Source organism: Lepisma saccharinum, chromosome 26, assembly GCF_977018435.1.
Source record: "Lepisma saccharinum chromosome 26, izLepSacc3.1, whole genome shotgun sequence".
In the NCBI taxonomy this organism is placed as follows: Eukaryota; Metazoa; Arthropoda; class Insecta; order Zygentoma; family Lepismatidae; genus Lepisma; species Lepisma saccharinum.
Window position 1 is genome coordinate 60,328,845 of NC_139254.1, and position 20,549 is coordinate 60,349,393.

The following is a 20,549-nucleotide window of genomic DNA, read 5'->3' on the forward strand; positions in this document are numbered from 1 at the left end:
AGCTACATCTATGGAAAATGACACTCGCAAACATTCATGCCCAGGCCAGGACTCGAACCCGGAACCCCTGGCGTCATAGCGCGATGTGCTAACCACTCTGCCACGGAGGTCGGCTCTCTGTGGTTGAGTTGTAGTTTTCATTAAGCCGGGTTCGTTCCCGGGGTGGTTGATTTGAGGTCAGAATTCTTCCGGTCTTGTCCCCCGCATAAAGCAGCTCTGGGGCTCACCCAGCCTCAAATCAATGGGTACCTGGAGGCAACCCTGGGGGTTAAAGGCGGCCGAAGCGTGGTGCTGATCACATCATCTCCAAAATGACCGAAATCGCCCACCATCCCCTAAAAGTGCTTTCATGGCAGGGTGCTACCTTTACCTTACCTTAAGTACACTTTATGCACAGAGAGGCTAATCGGGACTGGACCTACAGTTTAAAGGGAATCGGAAGCACTATGTGACCGGTCTTGGTGTTGGAGCGTGTTGAAATGTCTACTTTTCTGGTTTTGTGATTTATTTTTGTGTTTAGCTATTAATAACTAGATTCCTTGAACGGCAGCGTCGTGCGTCTGTAACATTATTTGAGGGGGTGCAAGGGGTACAATCCGAATCTAATTATTTATGGGATGTGCCCCGCCCCTCTCAAAATCATGGGAGTACAATTTAACCTTGTAATCCCGCCTCCCTTTTTGCTGCGATGTAACAACTTGCCCCTCTGCAACCTTTAGACCTGCCCTCCAGTACACTTCAATGGGTAAAGGTTATTTCCAGTTGATGGTCAGGTTTGAAGCCAGGCGCTCATCATTATGACCAGGATGATGGAAGAAATGCCAGCTTAATGCACTGATGCACTTTTCACTGCGGTGCCTTGTCAACGGCAAAGTGTACGCTATCAAAAGTAATATGTATGGATTTTTCTTACGTTAGCGCATTGAAAGTGACAGTACTTTCATCACTCAGGAGTGAAAGGATTGAAAAATGACGGAAAGCTCTCCTGTCCGGTGTAAAAACAGGCGTTGGGGTGAATTGTTTTTGTTTTTTTCAGAATGAATGTCGTGGGTTGCTCCAAGGTAAAATTCACGCCGAAGTGACAAGCGACACTTCTGACATCCCAAGAGATCCCAATACCCGATGGAGGCAGACAGTGGGATCCGAACTGTAAACTGTAGGTCCAGTCCCGATTAGCCTAACTGTTCATAAATTGGACTTAAAACAAGAATTCTAACAAACAACAATTTAATCCATGCCAATAGGAAGCGTGGGCCTCCCCGATGGCGCAGTGGTAGCGTCGTCGCCTTGTGATAAAGGGGTCCCGGGTTCGATACCCCTTGGAGGCAGAAATGGTTCTCATCCCACTTTAAACTATAGGCCCAGTCCCGATTAGCCTTTTTGTGCATAAAGTGGACTTAAAATAACAAGTCAATCAATTGTTTGGTTCGCTGTAACAAATTTTCTTCGCATACTAAATGTGCACTAAAAACACATAATAAAAGTAAATAAAAGGATAATAATGAAAAATATAATACTAAAAGTTTTTCCGAGAGTCCGGGAGAGTGAGGTCAATTCCGGGAGGGTTGACAAACCTATTTCTACGCGTACACCTGTGGAGCCTTGTCTAGTTGTCGACCGCCTGGACTGAATGGTTAGCACAGCCGGTATGACGTCTGACTGCCACACGGGAGACTCTGGTTCGATTCCCAGGATATAGTCTAAGGTAGGAATTTTTTCGGGCCTTATCCCTCCTATAAGCTACTCTGAGGTTCAGCCAGCCTCAAATAAAAAGAATACAGTACCTAGAGGGTAAAGCTCACCGGAGCATATTGAGGATCACATTACCTACAAAAATAGCCATGATCGATAATGTTTGGATTCCTACCACCACATCCCCCCTTATGTGTCTTCATGACATGGTTAATACAAGGGTTGGATAAAAAGTAATGGCAACACTGGTATAATTGGTACTTGACTGTATTGGCAGAGGAGCACGTGCTACATTCCTTCAAAGTAATCGCCCCTCATCTGTACGACCTTCTGTCACACGTATGGAAGGCGTCGTACACCGTCAGCGCGTCCATCTCTGCCGATGTCCAACAGTGACCGCCCTATAGCACGTATGATGGCTTCGCGCGTGTCGTAGTGCTTCCCGCCCAGTGGTTCCTTCATTTTGACAAAACGGTCGTAATCACACGGTCTCATACCAGTGAATACGGCGGATGTTCCAGTACCTCCCACTACCAGTTATGCAGGAGCGCCGTCACATTGTTCGCAGTGTGACACCTTGCATTGTCAAGCAGGATGATGGGACACCGTGCCGTCGCTTCCTTCTTAATGCGAGACGAAGGTGGTGTTGCAAGAAGGTGCAGTAGTAGGCTGCGTTGACCGTCTGCCTGAGAGACGTTGTTCTTCTTGCCTAAACATATTGTTAGGGCGCTTGCACTCTCGTCCTCTGCTTCAGAGCACTGCTGTTTTTGACTGAATAATATACAACCTTCCCCACTCGCTACACTTCCTCGTCTGACATTCCTTTATCAGCCACGAAACGCTTGTGGCGCTGTAACTCACCCCTTTCACGGGACAGCAGTGTTGCCATTACTTTTTATCCAACCCTTGTATATGAAAGGTTTACCTCTACAACGTCTGTAGTTAGTCGTAAGCTAATGCCATGTTGTCTAAAGAAATTACATTATCTGCATGTAGTACACTGCGCACAGATGCACTATTCTCTGTCCCGGGTATCTCTGGAACAAGGCCGCGCATAGCGGCAGAGAAGGGGAGGATCGAGTGGGCAGAGCGAAGCAGTACAAGCTGCTTGGAAGGATGGTAACTGCAGTCGCTCCCCCCTCCACGCAATCAGGTTCCCTCTCACGTGTTCATTGGTGGAGCCGTCTAGCGTCACTTCTTGCGCAGAGACCTGTTCACGTTCGCTTTCTCTATAGATACCCAAGACAGGGTGTGTGTATATATACTCTATCGTCGGACCTCGTAGTTTCTTCCTTACCGTAAAACTTCGGCCTGTTGCAGTGTCTAGTTTTTCCAAACTGTACGAGAAAGTAACTAGTCGGTTGTGTGCAGTTTGTGGTGAAGTGTTACGTTGGTGGGAAATTACCCTGTATTGCTTCTATACTTAAGATCAGCTGCACTAGTTTTCCAGGATCAACAAATTCAAACAGGGAGTTTCCGGCGAGACACCCTGTATATACCTTTACAGTTAGTTAAAACGTTACGACCCTGTAATAGTTATATAAACACGGCCATGAAAATAGGTGGTTGGACAGAATTGCGCTGGTGCCACATGTGGGAAGAGCAAAGCGATAGCGGGACAACAGTCGCTGGTTCCCTCGCAGTGTGTGGCAACGTCAACCGGGCTGCGTTGCCTCGTTCGACCGACCTCTCTCAGGGGTACTCTTGTGTCATCCCTGACCTTTCGAGCAAATACTGTCTGTCACTTTGTATCACATGGATTACAAAGACCAACTCCACAAGGAGATCTTTTATTCTCTTAAACCTCCAAACACACGGGTTGTGCTGCGATGTGGCAACAGCGCGAACTTCCGCCACCCGCCTAATTTCATGGTCGTGCGTTTAGTTATTATTCTTGCCAATATCCATAGTCGTGCGCAGACCCTCTGATTTAGGGGAGGGGCAAAAAGCCTTGATGAAAGTTCATTCGGAGAAAAAAGCATCATTCCAACTCACTGTTCTATTGTATTGATGGGTACAAAACAGGTGCGTATATAGTGTGTGTCCAGACCCACCGAAAACCACTCTATTAGAATAATTCCAACTTCAGTGGCATCAATTTTCTCCTTTTCCTTTGTTGTCTCTTTCTGTGGTTCAAACAAATTTACATCCAAACATGGTTTCATACAGCAGATTCAAAACAACTACACATGCTTTTTTCATTTTCAACAATAGCGGTGATTAGGGGGACGTGGGGGCAGTTGCTCCCACGCTATAGACTATGAATGCATTATATACCAAGATTTTGATTTTGATTTGCTTTATTTTACTTCGTTTTTGTGCAACTTTTGTCTAATTTGCGAAGATGGAGATGAGTGATGACATGTTAAAAATTATGAATAGACACTCACAAACATCCATGCCCAGGCCTGGATTCGAGCCCGGGATCCCTACCGTCGTAGCGCGATGTGCTAACCACTCCGGCACGGGGGCCGGCTTATATACCAAGAAAAAGTAAACTGTCCTCCTCCCCCCCCCCCCCCACACACACACTTTTGGCATCCAATCGTCGCTGCTGATGTCGAATGAATGGGCAATTTATTCTGCAAACATATAGAGGTAACACAATTGACGGATAAGGTGTGTGGGAGTTTTAGTAACAAGAAAATTGCTAGAGAACGGCGTTGGATAGTTCAATTACTTAGGAAATAATACATCCCCTGCAAGGGCGTATCCAAGGGGTCCGGACCCTTACCACAAATTCCTTTATTCCTTTGTGGATTCTGAAAATAACATCCACTAAAAGTTTGTTTGTTTTTTTTGTTTTTTTTTAGTTTTTTTAGTTTCACACTGAGTTGTGTTATAGTATATCACCTGAAAATCTGACTTCAGTGAGAAACTGTTTTGGTACAGCAAGTGAAGTTCATGTTGTTGTTTTTTTAACATATGCAGAGGTGAAATTCTAATTACAAATACATTGCATTATGTACCAGACATGGAAAAAAACTATTGTTAACGTGGAAACTCGATTTCTAGAAACTTCAAGTTTTTGTTAAATTTCTTCAAACTTGTCAGTTAAGCGGAGTTGTCCGAGTGAACCATCCCGAGCAAGTGATGTAACAGCAGTTGAAAAGGAGACTTTCTTAATTGTACTCTATCTATGAAAGGTCTTTCAGGTTTACTGTACAGTCAACGGCAAAGATAATGGTAGGCAAATTCTCCACCGCTATTTTAATTATTTTTTTATTCTACATTCTGTGTTGTTTTAAGGAAACTATGTTGGTTCGAAGCAGGCATTGCTCTCTGCTTATTGACGTCATTATTTCAATTCATTGTAATCTCATTGTGTAATACAGACCGAATTAAAATGGTGGTGGACAATTCGCCTACTGTTTCTTTCGCCGTTGGGTGTACAGTTGTCAAAGTATTTTGAGCCCCCCACCACAATTTAGTCTCTGCTCTTTCTTAGACGTCACAGAACTTCTTCGCGAAAATTCAATTGAAAAGTTCAGTGAAATATTTCATACTGCATCTGAAAAGTGTCAAGAGACATTCAATTCTGAAATTACGATTGGAAGATTAACAAACACAATACTAATAATAAACTAGATAACTATCGTCGTATTATTATAGAAGGAGACACGCCATTGGTTTAGGTGAATGGTCACCCCTGGTTGGACCCCCCCCCCAAACACACAATTCTATTTCGGGATACGTCCCTGATCACCTGCCCTTTCGTAGTTGCATTCAAATTGAAATTGCGTGAAAATACTTAATTTTTCTACAAGTATAAGAGCATAATAGTGTTTAAAAACGGTGATAAGATTATTCTACACTAATCTTGTGAGACTATTAGGGGGCAACTGCCCTCTCTTCGCCCCCCCCCCCACCCGTGCGCACGGCTATGCCAATATCAATATTTTCTATTTGAACCACGCTATAAAGAAACTCTCTCTCACCACATGCTCTAAATTAGCTACCATTCTCGCCATTGTGCTTAAAAATGATTGGTAGGAAAATGGGTTCCGGTACTTCTGGACCTCGTCCGTACATGAAGTTCGTGGAAGGGTTGTTAGAAGGTCCAGAACCCATAAATTCTAATGGATTTTATTGGATTCCGCTGCCGGACCGGAATCTTTTTCCCCATATAATTTAAATTCGGTCCAAGTTGCCTATTGTTTTATTCAAAAAAAGGTTCGTGGACCGAATTTAAATTGATCTAGTAAAAAGGTTCCTGGACCGAATTTAAATTCAGTAAGGTCCCTGGACCGAATTTAAATTCAGTAAGGTCCCTGGACCGAATTTAAATTGAGCCTGGAAAAATGTTCCTGGACCGAATTTAAATTCAGTAAGGTCCCTGGACCGAATTTAAATTGAGCCTGGAAAAATGTTCCTGGACCGAATTTAAATTCAGTAAGGTCCCTGGACCGAATTTAAATTGAGCCTGGAAAAATGTTCCTGGACCGAATTTAAATTCAGTAAGGTCCCTGGACCGAATTTAAATTGAGCCTGGAAAAATGTTCCTGGACCGAATTTAAATTCAGTAAGGTCCCTGGACCGAATTTAAATTGAGCCTGGAAAAAGGTTCCTGGACCGAATTTAAATTCAGTAAGGTCCCTGGACCGAATTTAAACTGAGCCTGGAAAAAGGTTCCTGGACCGAATTTAAATTCAGTAAGGTCCCTGGACAGAATTTAAATTGAGCCTGGAAAAAAGTTCCTGGACCGAATTTAAATTCAGTAAGGTCCCTGGACCGAATTTAAATTGAGCCTGGAAAAAAGTTCCTGGACCGAATTTAAATTCAGTAAGGTCCCTGGACCGAATTTAAATTGAGCCTGGAAAAACGTTCCTGGACCGAATTTAAATTCAGTAAGGTCCCTGGACCGAATTTAAATTGAGCCTGGAAAAACGTTCCTGGACCGAATTTAAATTCAGTAAGGTCCCTGGACCGAATTTAAATTGAGCCTGGAAAAACGTTCCTGGACCGAATTTAAATTCAGTAAGGTCCCTGGACCGAATTTAAATTGAGCCTGGAAAAAGGTTCCTGGACCGAATTGAAATACTTTACATATAAAGAAAGTTCTTTATGGTCTAGAACCCATTTACACTTGATGATTTCCTCTCCCAAACGGGAACTGATTATATTTATAATTCTTGGACCTATTAACAACCCTGATCCTTGGTATCGCAACTTTTAAGGCAGCAAAAAAATCCCAACCTCTAGCGCTTTTAACCTGAATACTGTTCTCCGATCTGGTCTATGGCATGCCCCTCAAAATTAGATAGACTAAATTCTGTTCTAAATTTCTTCCTGGCCATTGTTCGCCACCGAATTCCATCCACAAAACATTTACAAAAGTCCATCCTTCTGAAAATTCCAAATATCCATACCCCTCACGGTAGACACATACTTGCAGACCATATTTTCCCCCATAAAATAACCAATGGGAACATAAGAAGTGATCGCCTTCTTCAAGAAATTCACTTTCGAGTACCGTCCCGCACCACAAGGAGCACTCAGCTTTTCACATATCAGAAACCCAGATTAAGCCTAATACAGCGTTCTCTCTTCCACAGACTACCCGGCCAATACAACACTCTACCAAACCAAGTTGATATTTTTTAGAAATCTACTGTGTAACAACATGTAATCCACTTTCTCTCATATGTATGTATTTATTATTCTTTATTGTTGCTTCCATTGTTATTTTTTGTTATTTCCATTGTTATTACATTCCAATGTAAAATGGCGAAAGCTGTATTTGGAATTCTCTGGCAAATAAATAAATATAGATAAAACGAATGTCAGTGGCAACAATGAATCTGGAGTCCGGGAAGCATATACCGTACTAGGGCTGAGTCGATACCACTTTGAACCGATACCACTGCCGATACCCTTACCGATTCCCACAGATGCCTGAAAATTGCTATAATTATTGTTTATTTCCAAATAATGATCAATATCTGTGTGTAAATATTCTTCTACAATTATATGCATCAATTTACCAAGAAATTTGCTTTAGAATATTCAAGACTTGCATCAGAAAATATAGTTTTCCGTGCACAATTGGTGCAAAATGAAAAGAAAATTCAATTTTTTGCATAATTTCCAGAATAATTAGACTAAGCGAAAGTGTCGTGTGCCATTATTAAAAACTATCTCTATAGTTTAAACAACATATTAGATATAATATACAAATAAAACAGATCTAATTCTAGAGTAATTTATTTATAGTCTCAAATACAATTTATAGCTTTCTAAATTTTGTATACATATAAACGAATTCAAATTTGAACTTTTGCTTTGTATTGATTATTCCTGTTTCCTATTTAAATAGTGGTATTCGTATAATTTCTTTATTCTTCTCAAGCTTTTATAGTTTGTTACTTGTTTATGTTTTGTTTCTTCTGTCCTTTAGTTTTCTCCTCTGTTCAAAATTTGTAATATGAATATGTATGTAATTTTTTGTATTTGTGTAACTTTTGTATTTGTATAACTTTTTGTATTCATATTTATCTAATGTTTTGTGTAATAATTATTATGTGTTTGTATCATGTATTATATATTTATGTAAATTATATTGTATATAGCAAATTGTAATGCCTATTGTAATTGGAGCATTCGCTCTGTTATAGGCGATTGGTTAATAAATAAATAAATAAATAAATTTTTTGGGGACCCCGTAACAGACCAAAATGTCGGAAAAAGTATCGGTTGGTATCGATAGATGAATTCCAACCGATATTTTTCCGATACCGATACTTCGGCATCGAATCAGCCTTAAATTGTATACAGGATGAAATGGCGTTTTTAGGATCTCGCAGTTTTCCGAAAGCGAGCTTAAGAGCAAAACATTATTTACCACAATGGCAACTAAATATGTAGATAAACTCACACCCCTGGTTGTTCAAAATCATGTCAACTTTCGGATCAGTTTTTTCAAGACACCCTGTATACAACAGTAATTGCATATATGGGCGATTGTCTATTTGCATTAGCAGTAAATCCGATTGTCAATGTTTTGAAAATAAATTGCGTCATTTTACGTTTATTTCACTACGTTCCTTCTTTCGATTTCTTCACACAGAATTTCCCCTTTAAAGATCGTGGGAGTCAATAAGCTTTAAAAAGAGAGATCACTCTAATATTTAGGTGTTTACCTTTTTCTGTCTTTCTACGCGTACTTTTAAAAGCTTTTTTCAATTCTCTTTAAACTTTCATACGTGTTCACTTTTTCTGTAACCGTGCGACATGTGTCAATTTTCGCCGTTTTAGTGCATATTCTCCTATTGTCTATTTTTGATATTCTTATTAACTATTTAATATTTTTCGTTTCCCCTTCCTTTTTCAATGGATATTTTCCTATTCTTTCTTTCCTAATTTTCCCTCCTCAAACATCAATTTCCTTATTCTATAATTCCTATTTTACAACTTCTACCTCCATTTTGTATCCTACTTTCTCTGTTAATGTGTCATTTCTTAACATGTATCTACTTCCCCTCTTTTTTAAATCTATTCTCTTTCCTTGCTAGTTTTCTATCTTAATTTTCAACGTTTTACTTTTTTACTTATTTTCTTCTTATCTATTTCCTATTAATTTCATGTTAATAATTTTTATTCAATTCTTCCCTACTTATTCTTATCTTTCTCTTTGGGATCGTCTTCAACTATTAATACCCCATGTGCACAATTGTACACGCTAATATTAAAGAATGAATGCCTTTATTACATGTTAGATCAATTTCAGAATACATAGATCCCTAATCTAACAGATGAATACAATGGTATTTACGAGAGGAGAGTGAAAAGTTTTGAGCCTCACAGGTAAGGGGTGTTTGAGCTACAGTTTCTCATTATGATTTCTCTACATAATCACATAAACTCTATAATCACCCCCCAGATCAATGCACTTGTGCATTCTGTGCTGCAATTCGTTTACAGTCATCTGGTAGAATGATTTGTCCCGAGTCTCACACCACGGAATGACCGCCTTCGTCCGTGTGGAAGTGACGTCCTCCAAGTGAATTCTTCATAGCAGGGAAAAGATGAAAATCTGACGGGGCCAGGTCGGGGGAATAAGGTGGATGGGGAAGTGCGGTGAAGCCACACTCGACCAAAGCAGCCTGTGCAGCGAGACCTTGCCGTCAGAGCTACCGAATCACGGCCCTGTCGGCCACTCTCTTCTCTGACACTTCGTTCATTTTCAACCTGACAACAAAATAGAAAAAAAAAGTGAATTTCATAAAAGTTGGCACAGAGTGTCCTAAATCTCAAACCTTACATCCTCCAAATTTTAACTACCTCGCATCACTCCTTCCATGTGAGGCTCAAAACTTTTCACTCTCCTCTCGTATTACTTTCTTTGAAATTAACTGAATGTGAGAAAAGTAATTTTCATAATCCTTATAAGAATCACGTTCTTGACATAAAAGTGTTTTCAAAACTTATGTATTTAATTTCGGAAGAAAATGCACTTCTAAATAAAAGGGTCCCATTACAACATACCGCGATTTAGTTGCTAGTATTATCGTTTTAATATATCTTAGTTTGTTTCTCTTCAGTTGCTTTCCATTTTCCTATATAAGTCCCTCCAGAAGCCATTCCCCTCTAAATATAAAACATTTTCAGTGTTCTTACGTCAATTGCAGCTCAACAATGACGTCACCAGAATGTTTCGTTTGGGTGGATTCCGCTTTGGCGACCATGGTTACTAGAATTCTCTTTTCTTTCCCTTTCGTATTCTATCATTCTCTTTTTTTCGCGTTTCTTTCTTTATCTCTTCCTTCTTATGCTTCTATATTTGTCTCTTCCTCTTTATCCTTTTCTATCTTCTGTTTCTCCTATTCTTACTCTGTTCCTGTATTCCATTCCATCTCTCTCTCTCCTTTGTTTTGCTTCCCTCTTCCTCTACCTCTCTCTTTCTTTCTCCCTTTATTTCTGTCTCATTTTCTCTCCCTCCTTATTTCTCTGTATCTGGTTCTGAAAATATTCCTATAAAAAGAGTTTGTCCTTGGACACTGACTTATCAATGCCCAGCCCAAACCCCTAAATCTACAAAAAACTAACCTAACCTATATTTTTGTTCGATTAATTTCAAATCTTATTTTTTCATCTGGCCAATGATTGAATAACATAGCCATATGTCGGGCACACCTGATACTGCTCTCTGACGTGAACAATGTTGCCAGTATACCCCGTAATCAGGCACGTACCTAGAAATATATTTCGGGGGGTTCCAAACCAAGTGTCTCAGGAATAATAATAATAATAATGTTTAAATTAAAATAATTATATTAAATCAAATCAATACTAATTACAATACATAAAGTAATATTATATTATATTATTATTACACGATTAGGTAAAAAGAGTATAAGAATATAGATATAACAGCGCATATTCATTACGTACCTTACCTGGAGTTAAGATCGGATTAATTTACATAAAAACAAGTGCCCTGGCAATGAAATTAATGTCAAATAGATGAATAATTGAATACTTATCGAATAACAAAAATGATGTTAAATGAAGTTGGAGAAAAGTAAGTTTCTGATTAAAATTTTATGCATATTCATTTGAGTAATATTGTACATAAATCATCTTTGTAATGTCATTCAAATCCGTATGATCCCAATACAATCCTTGTCTTCTAAAAAGTTCAGAGAAAATTAATAACCATCGACTATACAACAAATTCTAATATTTTCATTACTTAATTTTAGTACTTGGTAAGTCTTTCGGCGGGTTCGGATCCCTTGAACCCCCCCCCCTAAATACGTCCTTCGTATCCTTGAAATCCCTTTAATCCCAATAAATTCCTTGTCCTCAAATAAGTTCAGAGGAAATTATACAACAAATGCTAAACGAGTATATTTTCATTATTTAATTTTAGTACTTCATAAATCTTTCGGGGGGTCCGGACCTCCAGGACCCCTCCCCCTAAATACGTCCTTGCCCGTAATTTCTAAAAAACGCACATTTTTATGAATATGTCATAATTTACCCCATAAATCGTCTGTAATGCATAAAATGAATACACAATTTTCGCTCTTTTGTCAGTTCGATAAATACCCACAGAGACCATCGATACACATCGAAAATTATTGAAAGCAAGTCCATAGCTGTCTCATATCCAAGTTTCTTTCCTTCGTTCAAGAACATTTTAACACCTTACTAACTCCCCCCCCCCCCAATACTATTCGTTCATGTGGAGAATAATTTTCTTCTTTAATATTTAAACAAACATCCACATAGACAAAGTTAATACCCAATGCACTGTTTATGTCTCTATCGTCTTTTGTACACAAAAGTTACGTATGTTCGAAGTCTCAGTTGCGTGACTTTTCGGACACCCTGTAGGAAGGTGAAAGTTCAGTGGTGTCTTCCTCTTATGAGTTAAGCACGCCCGAAGAAGGGACTTTCCGAAATTCAATCCCTAAGGCGTAGGAAAGGGGTGTAAACATACGTTTACAGCCCAAACTCCTAGAAACTAGAAGATACTTATACACTCCTCACAGAAACTTTGGAATATTGTTATATTAAGCACAAAAAAAACTTTGGAATGTAGTTATAGTAGGCAATAGGTGATAGGCATAGTCATGGGCGTACGCAGGTTTTTTTTCCAGGGAGGGGCAAGCAAGGCAATTGTTTTCCAGGGGGGCAAAGGAGGCATGTTTTTCCCCATAATACTGATCCCCCCCTCAAAAAACACTGCTTCAGTCTGAAATTATCATGTTCCTTCAACATCCTTATAGTAATTAACATAATTTTTGTGACTGAAATGAAATTATGTGTAAAATATATACTTTTTACATGAACATTCATTCTCCAGGGGGGGACTGTGCCCCTTCCGGACGTCCATGGGCACAGTGGCATATGTCGACGAAACCACGAGAATATCCACCAGACAGATACCATGTGTTGTTGCATTCCAAGGAAGTGCCTATCACCTATTGCCTAATATAACTTTTTTTGAGAAGTGTATTATAAACAAACGTCCTAAACAGATGGGCCAGAGCCCGCCCTTACCCTCACAGTGACAACGCCCCTATCGCTCGAATAAAGATGAAAATAAGCACACAGGGCGAGAGAGAAAAACAGATCCCATAAAACTGCATACAATCTCGTTCGTGCCGTAACAAAATCGATAACGTTGAACTTTTGCAAGTTCTCAATCTGTTGATACAAATCATGCACATTTCTTTCGTTGTCACTCCTTACTTAAACTTTGCACATGACACGCAAATATTCCTAGAGGAGTTCAAACGAAACCTACGGCAATACGGAGAATGTGCAAGTCGTTTAACGAAATTTCAAGGACAATGCACAGTGATTCGAAGTTACGAGCTACTTGTAAGTAACGGACACTCTTCAGAAGTAAAAGTAATTTTATCGCATTTACTTTTTTGCAGACGTCGACTTCCGTGCTGGAGTGATCAGCGCAGCGCGCTACAATGCCAGGGGTCCTGGTTAGAATCCCGGCATGGGTGTTTCTTGCGAATGTCTATTCATTTAACTTATTTCAACTTATTAAACATAAAAATAAAAATGCAGTAAAAAAATTTCTTTAGCCCACTATTATAACTAATATATAAATAAGATATCCCCTCGAGAATTGCGTATTTTTTAAAAAAAAAAAATGTTTTACGTAATGTAAAAGTGGTTCCAGCGTTAGGAAAGCACAAACAATGGAGATACTTGATCCCAAAGAATGACCCACGTAAGTTAAAACCGCAGTTTCGGAGTATTCTCACCGCTTTTCTTTAGTAAAAAGTTTGTATGCACACTAAAAAAGCGAAAGAACACATCGAAAATAACTATCGGGACCAAACCTAACTACGTAAAATTATAGCTGCTGTTGTGGAAAGTCGTTTGGGTGTTATATTCACTTGCGCGAAGCCTTCGTGCTGTTCTGCTACACGGTAAAGTAATACGCTAAAACAATAGACGTACTGTTCTTCACAATAACACATTTCCTAGAGCTAAAATCAACTGAAAACATTCATAAACAACAATATCTTCATAAACCATGCAAAATATTTCACTTTCTCCAGGGGGTACAGAGGGTCAAGGGTACCCATTTCACTGCTCCTCCTTATCTTCGCGATTAGCTAAAGTGGCAGAAAAGTGAACTTAAATAAACCAAGTCAATCAATTCGGCAATTACTACCGCTAAAATGTTTTGCTGCAAATATCAAATTGTTTTTGTGAAACTTTGTATCCAAAACTGAGATGTGGAGAAGAATAGAGTACAATGTGTAAATTAAACCCACTGTTGTATAATATAGCCTTATTGTATAATTCATAAGCGTAACAATGGGTGGGCGAAGTGGGCGATTGTTCTTGGTTCTACACAAAAAATTGTAATAAATGGAAGTGAGGAAAATTGATGGAAAAGAATATTTTTGTGGGCGAAAAAACTACATTCTATTTTCATCCGGTTATAAATTCGAGTGAAACGTTACAATTTCAATGAATACGTAAAGTATTTAGTATTGTAAATAAAGCTGACAGTTTCACACTGATTTTAGAAGCCACGCCGCTCTAAATAAGCTATGAATAAAAGACTTTCTCGTTGTATCGAATCTGTGATTGTTATCCGTTTTAACGAAACTCGGAAGTGAGAATTTACGCTTGCACTAGACAACAACGTTGTCTCATCGTGCGCTGTAACAAGGTATTCTTGGCCGATGGCATAATGGTTACCTTGTCGCCATGTAAAGAGGGGTCCCGGGTTCGATACCCGGTGGATGCACATAGTAGTTCGAATCTCACTTACTGAAGGTAAGCCTTACTGTGCATAAAGTGGACTTCAAACACCAACTCAATCAACCAACGAAGATGGAGGTCTGTTGTGTTTCGGTATTAAGCTCTGACAGAACGATAAAAAAGAGAATTGATACTTTTTCTGTTATTCTTCGATTTTTTATGTCTTTTTCCGAGGTTTCGTTTATAGTGTAATTATCAGTATTATTAAAATTATTAACAGTATATAAACTGATATGCAGACAAGCAATATCAACAGGAAAAATACAATAAATACTACTGTAGCCCTTATGTTTAGATGCAGTTATTAAAAAATTAGTTTCATACTTTTTATTTTAAAAATACGTTCTCTATTGAGTAATATGCCTCTTTTGTACCAATTATATGTATATCACAGTCATCAGTATTCTACTATGAATTACTTTTTTTGTACAAGTTACCTGATTTCATTCAAATATTTTCTGGAAACATGGGTTCTACTTTACTTTTCACGAAACTTAGCGTACTTAGCCTAAGGGTGCGAAATCCTGGAAGGGGACCGGGGGGATTCCCCCCACCAACAATATTGGCATCAAAAATCTCCCCCACCAAAAAAATTCCGGGAGGAGAGTATTTGTTATAACAAGCAAAAGATAAGCAATTACTTTTAATTTTAAATATACTTTACTAACAATAATATCGAAAACACACACAAAGTAGTGTGCTTGTGAGGGTTGAATGCTTTCTCTCTCTCAAGAGATCATTAACAAATCTACGTCAATACGCATAAGATAAGTAAAACAAGAATGCAAGAAAATAACTATAAAATCTAATTGATCCTATATTAACAAAAAGCACAAACTAAACAAAAACTTACAAATACTAAAACCACTTCAACTATTTCATAATTTATTAACATCTTCAACCAGTGACTAAAAGATTTAATTTGCTACTTCATGATATCTGATATATATAAATAACAAATGCATTTCTTTCTATGTAATTATTAATAATAATAATTATTAGGGCCCGGACTTTTAGGATTTTATAGACATAATTTTAGGCTTTATAAAGTGATGATTTAGCCTTTTTAGGATTTTTTACCTACCCGTATTTTTATTGAACTCAATCACATATCTTTGCATTTACATGAGAATCAATACTGCAAACACATTTACCATCACATATTACATGTTTTCTAAACTTAAACACAGTTTCTAGAAAATACAGAAAATAATGAAAATTTAAAACGTGTCATTGTTAAGATATTTCTTTTGTAATGCCAACTTTGCTTTCCTTTTTTTCTCATTTCCATTCCCCCTTCTGTGCGTGTGTGAGAGAGAGAAAGGTGGGAGAAAATACGTTTTCATATTGCCGTACAGTTAACAATGTGTTCACTCTGATGAAACAAAACAAGGTTTCAGCATTTTTTTATTTATTTTTTTGTACATTTATTTAGCTGAAAAGTTCAATTTAGCCTTTTTTAGGATCTTAACTCCTTTTAGCCGTTTATAGGACCTATAGGATTCATGTATTTCATTAAGAAATGGCTAAAAAGAAAATATATATTAGAATAGTGACGTTACAAAGTAAGGAATAAAATAGGTTAAAACCTGAGAATCCGGGCCCTAATAATAATATATTTTTAATTTAGTAATTTATTTTCACTTTTAATAACATTATAAATGTGCATATCGTGTAATTTATGAATATGTTTGTGGGGGGAGCTTGTAGATTAAGATTTTTCCACCAGTCTTCAATGATTTCGCACTCTGCTTAGCCTGTGACAATTTTGCGACTACAGTACTTCAGAGACTGCATTTGTACTTTCCTTTCTACTTTGCTTTTTGTCACTTTTATCTACGATGAAGATGAATGATGATGATTTGATGAAACGGACATATATGAACAGAACAGGAACAGAAACACATGGGCGTCAGGAGCGAAGGGTCGAACGGGTCGGTGGACCCCCTCCTGGAAATTGACATTGTTCATTTAAAGATACAAGAAAGCCAAAAGTTTGTTACTCTTTTGTTAAGAACAGAAATAAAGTTAATTTAGTTAGTATTCGAACAGAATAATCAAAGTAGAAATGCATTGGACCGAAAACATTGAGTGAAAAATACAGCAGCAAGGTTATATTCTACCGTTCCATCCAAAGAACAAATGGTTCCACAGTTTTCAAAATTCTAATAATTACAGTTGTAGGTGAGATGTCACACAACACACTTTATAAAAAAAATCCCCCTAACTGTAAAGCTTTTCTAGAACGAGACATGCAATGGTTAATATCAAAACGCATTCAGATAGTAACTGCATAAAAAGCAAAAGAAATAATGAAAATAGTTGTGCTGGTATTCACTCGTTTGGTGGATCGAGTCTCCCCATTATATAATAATAATTATTATTATTATTAATTATTTCGAATAAAATTTACTTTGTGAGTTTATATTTATTATTGTATAACAACATTTATAACCGTGGTAATAATACTTATTATTTATCTACTATTCAACTTTTATCATTTGCCCCCCCCACCGCAAGAATTTCTGGCGACGCCCATGCTTATAGAGTATTATACTCAGGGCTGTAGTCTAGAGTATACCGCGGTATACGCCCCGTACAATCTGGTTAACCTGATTTGTTAGCGTCATTCTTGTACTTTCGTACCGATTCGTTTATAGTTATTTATGTAATTTCAGGATGCGAAATCATTTAAGACTCGTAGGGGGAGAAAGATCTTAATCTACAAAGCCCCCCTCTCCACAAACATACATATTAGTTATACGATATACATTTATAATTTTATTAAAAATAAAAATAAATTACTAAATTAAAAATGTATTATTATTATTAATAATTATTCACAAACAAATAAATTTGTAACTTTTAAATATATCAGTTATTAGAAAGTAGCAAACTACGTCCTTTACTAACTGGTTAAAGATGTTAATAAATTATGAAATAGTTGAAGTGGTTTTATTAAGTGTAAGTTTTCATTAAGTTTTTGCTTCATGTTAACATAAATCAATTAGATTTCATAGTTATTATTGTTTTGCATTCTTGTTTTAGTTTTATTGTGCGTATTGATGCAGATTTGTTAATTATCTCTTGAGAGAGAAAAGGCATTGAACATTTACAACTACACTAATTTGTGTCCGTATTCCATATTATTCTTAGTACAGTATATTTGAAATTAAAAGTTTTTTTCTTTGTTGTTTGTTGTAACAAACTCTCCCCCCGAAAATTTTTGGTGGGGGATTTTGAGGCCAAGATTGTTGGTGATGGAAAATCTCCCCCCCCCCCCAAAGGATTTCGCACCCTGTGTAATTTGGCCATGACTACAGTGAGCTTACAATACTCAAGCGACATGTGTCGTGTTTCGCTTCGGTGTGAATCTCCCTAAATAATGTTCTTTCTTTTTCCCGAAACAATTGACATGAGACTGTAAAGGCTCTTATCGTTAAACGCGCCGATTGAGGTCTGTCGCATTTCAGTTTTAAACTTAGAGGACGAAAGAAAAGAGAATTGTTGCTTTTTCTGTTCATTTATTTACTTAAGCATTCTACCACGATTTTTACTTTTAGTGAATTTTAGCAGTATTATTAAAAATTGTTAACAGTATACTGCTAAAGCACAAAAGCAATATCAACAAAAAAATACAATAACCTGCTCTACTGTAGTCCATGAAATTCTACTGTAGCCCTTATGTTCTTTAAATCAGGGTTGTTAAATTTTCTAGCATGAGCGCCGGGACCGCTTCCAACGTTAGAAAACTTCCCGGATTTGAACCGGTCGGGGATCGAACACGGGACCTTGAGCATGGTAGTCATTGTCTCCCTTATGAAAATTTGGGACTACATAACTGATTATACTGTCTGGGGATTCAGACGACAGAGCCCCATTAGACTGCAAAAATGCAGATTCCAACTTTCCATTGTTTTTTAGGTGACTGAAAACAAAGATACGTGTATTCTTTAAATGTCGTTCGAAACATGAGCAGCAAACATTGTGTTTCTCCTTCTGTTCAATGGGTCAAATATAGGGTGACCAGACATACTCTTTTTAAGAGTATTATACTCTTTTAGAGGTTCATATACTCTATACTCTTTTCAATTTGCAAAAATCCCCAAATATACTCTTTTTCTTGCTACCATTCATTATTTTACGCGTAAAAATGCGTTAAAATCCACAGAAAGAAAAGAAAAAATGATGGGTAAGTGGAGGTCAGTACAGGCTGGGTGAAATTTAAAAGTGATTGTGCTTCTTATAAAATTCTTGTTTACACTGCCTGGTACACATGTTGATTGTGAAAGACTCTTCAGTGTTATTAAAACTTACTGGCGAGAGGATAAAGTACTCTTGGTGTCAACACTCGAACAAGTAATGAAAGTGGAATTCAATGTGGACATGACCTGTGAAGAGTTTGGACTGGCAATAAAGTACGATCAAAACATACTCAAGAAAGCAAAATCATCCCAGAAGTATGAAAGAGGAAGTTTTGCGCATTGGTGAGGAAATATTTGTAATTTGCTAATAACATTAAACTCGTAAGTCATTTGAATCTGTAGAGTGTAGGCCTATTTTATACGGTTTCTAATAGAAGCAATAACAAATAGCCACCCTTATTTTCGTTTTCTTTTTATGTTTTGTGCATGCGCACCTTCAACATATAGACTATACTCTTTTTGGTCAACAAATATCTGGTCACCCTAGTCAAATAGCCCAGCTGGGGGCGCCTTGAATGCGACACATGACTTCAGTTCTTACACTGTTCTATTGACACTCGTGTATACGGTTTAAATGATAAAAAAACAGTTCGTTGCGATTGCACGGAAATGTTTGAAAGCATGAAAAGCTACTTCGCACTCATAACATGCAAGTATTTACCTAACCGCAGCTCATGAAACAACAAAACCACGTGTGATACTGGCGCGAGACGGCCTGCTGGCATATTTGCCTTGCTACTAGTTACACAATTAAATTGTACCGGAAAATCAATACCGTCTACAGGTGCACGTTCCCGTTCTTAAACCGTTTCCGCTGTCTCGGAAAGCGATTATGTCTACATGTGCTCGCTGTCGCCAGTTACATGAACGTTGCACAGCATGTCATGCATTTAGCAGAAAAGTACACAGTTACAGTTCTTCCCCCCAAAACAACTCGACGTTCAACGTTTATACGAACACAATGCAAAAGCACGTTCACCTCACCGACAGTAAATTCGGTGCATTTGGGGGAAATTTAAGAGGTGCAAGGGCTAGTATTGATTTCAATGCTCGACACAACCGCTAACTGATACCTGAAGACAGACTACAATAGTACAACCAACCTACCCTGTACAACATCGTACCACAATCCAACAGCTACGCATGCAATACAAGCCAACAGTGCAAACCTACCTGACGTCTTGACGGCTAGAGTTGTTTAAAAACATAGCCAGCGTGCGGACTAGACGAGGCGGTCATGGTGAACGAGGAACAAGTGAGTAACGCGCTGCGCGCAAAATGTCAATATCTGTGCGTCAGAGAGTCACGTGACAAAACATTATCGCTCCGTTCCCCCTGCTTCAATATCCCAGCTCTTTTGCTTTTTTTGTGAACTGTCGCGCCAAAACGGGGAAGGGGAAAAACGCTGAGTGTTTGCTTGTGTCAACAAAGGATTAAGGGAATTATGCAGCTTTTTTGTCCTGTTTTGTTGATTATTCCTGTTAAGGTTCAAATTTTTTAATCATCATTGCAGTAAAAAAAACCGCTTTAGTGTTGTTTTTTTTTTTCATTTTACTACCATCGGATTATATAAATTATCAATAGCTTAGGACTTAAGAGAGCTAGAAATATTTAACTTGGTTTGTGGATGTTTGTGGATGGATCTAAGGGAGATTTCAGACCGAAGCGACAAGTGTCACTTGGAAGCAAACAGTAATCAATGCAATCTTTCTAATCGAAGCGACACGATAAGCTGCACGTGTCGCTTAGACTGGACCATTTTTTTCCCATAACGTCTCGGTCTGTATTTTTGCATGCTTATAGACTGAAGAGTGTCGTGTCGCTTGTTAGTTGTCACTTCTGCAACACTCGACACGTGTCGCTTGCTTGGTTGGTTGATTTGGTGTTTAAGTCCACTTTATGCAC

At 38.1% G+C, this 20,549-nt stretch overlaps 1 protein-coding gene across 1 annotated transcript in view; it reads right to left on the reverse strand.

Annotated features, from left to right (window-relative positions):
* Positions 1 to 19,885, reverse strand: part of LOC145979778 (diacylglycerol kinase eta) — a 359,862-nt gene extending 339,977 nt beyond the window's left edge. Inside the window, exon 1 of the mRNA XM_083112757.1 lies at positions 19,818 to 19,885. The gene's annotated coding sequence lies outside the window, so the exon portion shown is untranslated. The remainder of the gene's footprint in view (positions 1 to 19,817) is intronic.
* Positions 19,886 to 20,549: the final 664 nt, after the last annotated feature.